The sequence below is a fragment of the Myxine glutinosa genome, unplaced genomic scaffold (genome assembly GCF_964187855.1).
Source record: "Myxine glutinosa unplaced genomic scaffold, kmMyxGlut1.1 SCAFFOLD_1472, whole genome shotgun sequence".
In the NCBI taxonomy this organism is placed as follows: Eukaryota; Metazoa; Chordata; class Myxini; order Myxiniformes; family Myxinidae; genus Myxine; species Myxine glutinosa.
In genome coordinates, this window is record NW_027617567.1 from 47,501 (window position 1) to 53,326 (window position 5,826).

The window sequence follows — 5,826 nt, forward strand, 5'->3', positions numbered from 1 at the left end:
TGGATGGGGGAAGATAAGAGATGGTGGTGAACAGCTGTTTTAAAGACCTGGAGGGAGGAGTGGGATTGAAGGGAGTGAGGGAGTTTGTTCCAGAGGCGGGAGAAAAGAGGAATGAAAGAGTGAAGGTGAGCGGAGAGCCGAGATTTCGGCAGTTTAACCATCAGAGGGTTGCTGGCAGATCTTGTGCGACCTGTAGGAATATTTGGGGGACAGAGCACAGAGAGAGCTGGGGGTGCAAGGCCGGAGAGGAGTCGGTAGAAGACAGAAAGACCACCTACCTGCCTGCGGTGAGTGAGTGAAAGGCCCTCAGAGATAGCTTCATCGCGGGAGATTCCAATAATTCTGAAAGCTTTGGTTTCAACAGCGTGAAGCCGAGCTAGGTGTGAGGCAGGAGCACCGGCCCATAGGGGAGAACAGTATTCCATTGAGCTGCGGATGAAAGCCTTGTATGTGGTGAGGAGCTCAGGTGTGCCGAGGAAGGACTTGTAACACTTGTAACACTTGTAACACTCCATAACACAACTTAACTACTCTAGTAACATTAACTCATTTAAACTACCCGGGTCGTACCCTGCCAATCGGCCTCTTTAAATTATGTGGTTCTATGAATCCGAATTCCCATTGCACACTCTGTGGTGCCCTTTGAAATTTGGGTCTCATCCCCAACTAATTTTCTCTCTGTGCCCTTGCACAATTTTGGGGCTGGGTCGTGTGGCCCTACCAGCAGGTCTACCTACCTGCGCACCTCCGCCACTGAAGTCGCCACCCGAGCTTACCTGCTCCTGTGACTACCTAACTGGGGAAGGCCCCTCCTGGCACTTTACCCCCTGATGCCCACCTTGGCATTGGGCAACCCGGGTCCTTCCCTTGGATCCTCGGGCCCCACTCACCACTAACCTAACCGGCTTCCAGAGCCTACCTGCGGCCTCACCTGGCCGACAAACTACCAGTGGCGGAGTGCCCCAATAACCATATGCACCAACTAAGCCACACGCCCAGCCATTCCACGTACTCATGCACCCAATAAAACACTTTGTTTCCACTACCCGCACCACAGGTGTCAATATCCATACAAATTTTGCCTATGCCCTCTACCTGGCTTTACACTACCCACCCCGGGCGTCCGTGAATGGGTCCCACCTCCCCCCATTCACTCCTTTGCACCATGCATTCCACACCTTTTATTCCACACCAAGCATTCCACACTACATATTCGCACACCATTTATCTCACAAACCTTTTGTCTCGCACACCTTTTGTGCTCACACACCTTAAACACAATTCCACTTATTTTACTCACACAATTCCTCACACACACAGCATCATCTAGCTGACTACTTCCCCTACTCTCGTGCTTCCCCGTCGTCCCTTTAAACTATGCACTCCCTTTTCTTTATCAACCACCTAAGCTACCTAGGTCCCCGCTACAGTACAGGTGTCACTACTTAAATCTTGTCCCTACAGTCTGCTAGATCCCTAACATTATCCTAGCCCTCCCTCAGCTAGCTTCGGTGCCCCATTGAGGAAACCATTGCTGGCACCACCATGTGCCTGTCACTGCCATCCCCCTAAACTAATGCTCATGGGCCCTGGGTGAGGAATGGTAACACTACCATTCCCCCACGTGGGGTACACTACTCTCATCAGTCCACTACACTCGAGCCTCACCAAGTGGATGTACATTGTCATCATGGCTCGACCTCGAAGGGCCGAGCAATCCATGTGGGTGGTTTGTCGCCTGCATGTGGTGTCTGTCCGGGATTTTCGATCCAAGGGAGGAGGTATGGATGGGCCGAGGTGCCGGGCTCCATCCCTGCGGGGGGCCTCGCGGTCCCACGCACGATGACCCAACCGGCCACGGTCGGAGCACCGCACCTGACAAGGTGCGCGGCTACAAAAACTCCTACCTCCCCTTGAACCTCGCCGATTGCCTTTCCTGCCATGGCACGGCACCAACCATACAGTGCGGGGGCCGGCACGAATCGTGCACGCCGGTCCTTGGGAGACCGACGCGGCACCGATCCCCGCCGGTCCCTGCTGCACACAACTCACCGGGGGCTCACGTCTGCTATCCGTCCCGCTAAACGCTACCCCGGTCGGTGTCGATGCTTGAGCCGCGTCCTCACACCTCACGGCCCCCTCCGCACTCGCACACCCAGGCACCCCCGTGCCTCCCATAGACTCCGTTATTGCACACTCTCCTTCCACATTCTCTGGTGTGCATTCTCCCTCACACTCCGTACTCGTACCTGCACGCCTAGGCGCACTCACGCCTTTCACACACTTCAGTACGCACTCTTCTTTGATGCACCCGGCCCTCGCACACTCTTTTTCCACACCCCCAGCTGTGCACTCTCTCGTTACACACTCCATAACACAATCGGCCACCGCACACTCTTTTTCTACACTCTCGGGTGTGCACTCTCCCTTCGCACACTCAATCATCGCACACCCTGGCGCACACTTTTCTCACACACAGTCCGGTGTGCCTTCTGGTGCACAATTTTCTCTCACACACTCTTCTTGTACACATTCCGTAACACACTCGCTCTCCACGCACTCGGGTACGGGCTCTCTCTCACACTCCGTACCAGTCGCCCTCGTCCACCGCACAATGGACCTTCGGCGAACGACTGGGTCTTGTCTCTCTCCCAAGCGCGCCAAAAACCCATTCGCGCCAAGCACATTCGCGCCATTTTTTCCACTCACCTCCTCCTTCCCCGGCAGCACCTGCAAACTTTTTATTGAGTTAGCAAGCCCAGCATCACGGTGCAAATACAAACTTTGTGCGGATTCCATTTCTTTCTCCCGTGATTTATTTTCTGGTTCTTCTGTCTCTTCAGCCCCAATTATTTCTTTTTCCTCGACGACCGCCGGCGCCCATGAAATTTATTTGTCCAATTCGGCGACCGTCGGCTCTTCTACACCCCGTGTCGCGATTTCCATATCCCCGGTCAACTTGGCTGCCCTTTGCTCAAGCTCGCTCCCCACGCGTTCCTCACACTGCTTCACCCCGTCACGTACCAATGCGACCTCCTTGCTCAACCTGTGCCCAATGTCCTCCCCTGCCTTTTTCATGTCCTTCTTCGACGCCACCCTCATTTTTTCCAATTCCCGGGTGGATTTGTCCCCCATTTCTTTCAATTGATCACCCATTTTGTTTTCCAACCTTACCATGTTACACCTGGCTTCATCTCTCTGGGTGTCCATTTTGTTTTCCAGCCCCTCCTTCATTTCTTTCATTTCCCTCCTTGAATTCTCCCCCTCCATTTTCATGGATGCCTGTATTTGAGCTAAAAGTAGTTCGAGGCTAATCCCGGCTTGCACAGCGGGCTCGGCTTCCGCCGCCACGTGTGAGGTGCTGCCATTTTCTTCGCCAGCTACCGCACCCTCTTCGGCTTCCTCCACTACCAGCTGTCCCTCTCGGTCTTGGGTCCTCAATTCCTCCTCTTCTTCTACCCCCACCGGCATTCGACCGCCTTGGCCAGCCATGGTACGAATACAATTTGGATTTTACAACTAAATTTCGTTCGCTCGTAATTTGGAGCCAATTCGTCCAAAAAAAATTTTAGGGTTCAAATCCCACTCCACTGACACCAAATTGTTGCGATTTTTCAAAGCCCATTCCCTTACAAAGGGGAGATTAAGCCCCTTTTTCCCTCTGGGTCTTCAAAACAGCGAGACTGAGTCGCCACTTCCGGGCAGACGTGGAAAAGGGTTTCGGGACAATTTCACGCGTACCTTGAGTACCCACGCCACAGCGGCAGCAGGGATCGAGTCTCGCACGAACCACGCGTAATTGCGTATGCCCGAGCGGATGGCGTACCACGTGAATCGTGCTGTTACTTTTCTATAGAACCCGACTAGAGTGATCTAATTCGTACCACGCGAGACCAATGGTGGAAAAGACAAAAGCGGTAAATGAGAAGGAACAACAGGGTTAATTTACACTAGATACAATGATTTGAAGGAAAGGAAAGGGACACAGGGCAGACTTAATCAATCTTAACTTATTTCCCAGAAACGGGCCCGATCACTCACACGGGAAAATGGAAGAAGAATGTTCACGCGCCGAACGCGCCTGCTTCAGTCGCTCCAGGAAAAGCTCACCCTGTCGTGGCCCTCTGGCGGTCACAGCACGTGTCCCGGCAAAGGCAGGTAGGCGGGAAAATCCTCGCGGCGCGTATCAGGCAAAGGCAGGCAGGAGGAAATATCGTGCATCTGTGGCCCGGCGTGGGTCGTCTTTACAGCGCGATTAACACTGCTCAGAGCGCGGGGAGCAGGGCAAGTTCATGTACGACAGGGTTATGCGTATCTCCTTCTGAACTCAACTCAGCACGTCTCCTCGGGGATCTGACTGACGTATTCTCACCCGCACTCAACTGAACTGCCGTATTCTCACAACTCTGACCTCATAACTGAGCGCTCCGAACTGACTGAGGTGGGGGGCTCTGGGCACAGGGTTATATGGCCCCGCCCTAGACCGACTCGAATGTTCCAAACCCCGCCCTTTGCCGCAGTGGTAAGTCACTCCCCCTCGAGCCCTGTTTGGCGGCTTGCGCTTACCGATGGCTCCTCCTCCGTCTTCCTTCGGCCTTGGTCGACTTGTTCGGGCCTGCCTCGTGGTATTTCGGCGCCAATGCCAACCCAAAGCGCCATAAGGACACCTAATTTTAATTATCCTACTCAACGCAAATCTAACACAGGAAAGGACTACGCTTACATTTACTAAGAAATATCTGAGCTTAAACAAGGCTACATGTTGTAGTGTAACTAACTCGGAGGGGAAATTAACCTTTATTACAAAACCACTAAACCGCAACTATATATATATATATATATATTGTTACGGACGCGGTTTAGATGTTATTATGGGCTGAGCGGATGGTCTACCGCGACCGTTACAGGATCCCCGATTGGCCCGACTCCCCCAACGTTGACCAGATCGCACCACAGATATCCAATCGGGAAACCTCTAAAGCGACCGAAAGAGAAGGAAGAGAGAAGAAGACAGAGTATGGAGGAATAACAGGATTTATTATACACACAAGCAAAAAGAAGGAGCGATCAAAGTTATTTACAAGCAATGGATGGAAGAAGCAGTCACACAGTGAAACGTTAGCTTATACTAGTCAATTTACTTAACCCCAGGACAACGATTAGGACAGACGACGTTCACACTTACACGGGGGATATTGCAGGCAGGTATGGCTTGAGGATGGATGGTTGTTTTGGGAGGCAATGGAGGGTCCAGCGTCGATTGCTGCCTGGCGCGTCCTTTTCGTGGCCTGCGGCCCCTTAGCTGCCCCCTTAGCTGCAGCGCAGCTGGTCGCACGATGGCTCGCACACACCTGCTCGTTCAGGTGTCTTCCTTCTCCCCAGCAACAATGAGCGACAGCAAGCAAGAGGACGGAGTCAGAGCTGGAGCGTGGAGTGCGTCCCACGGCGGCTTATATTGGTCTCCTCACCGAACCTTCGCGCACTTTCTCGGGGGTTCCCACTCCGCCCTCTCTTAGCCAAACCCCTTGTTCTGGGTTGGATGAGCGGGGCCGATTTACTCCTCCCCCCTATGACGAGGGGGGCGACCCGTCTTCTCTAGCCACTCCCCTTGTTCGTAATGGCCGCAAATGGCGAAAACCGGTCAGCAGCTGCAGGTAATGCGCCGTCACGTTGCACAGCAGTTCAGTACTGCAATAAACGGTTGCTGTGAAAGCTCAAGTGGGGGAATCCCTGGCACTTGAGCTGCCATGGATCATCGGAGGGGCCTACGCTTTATTTCGTTTGATGCAATGCAGAGTCAATCTAGTGGGAAACACATATTTAGCC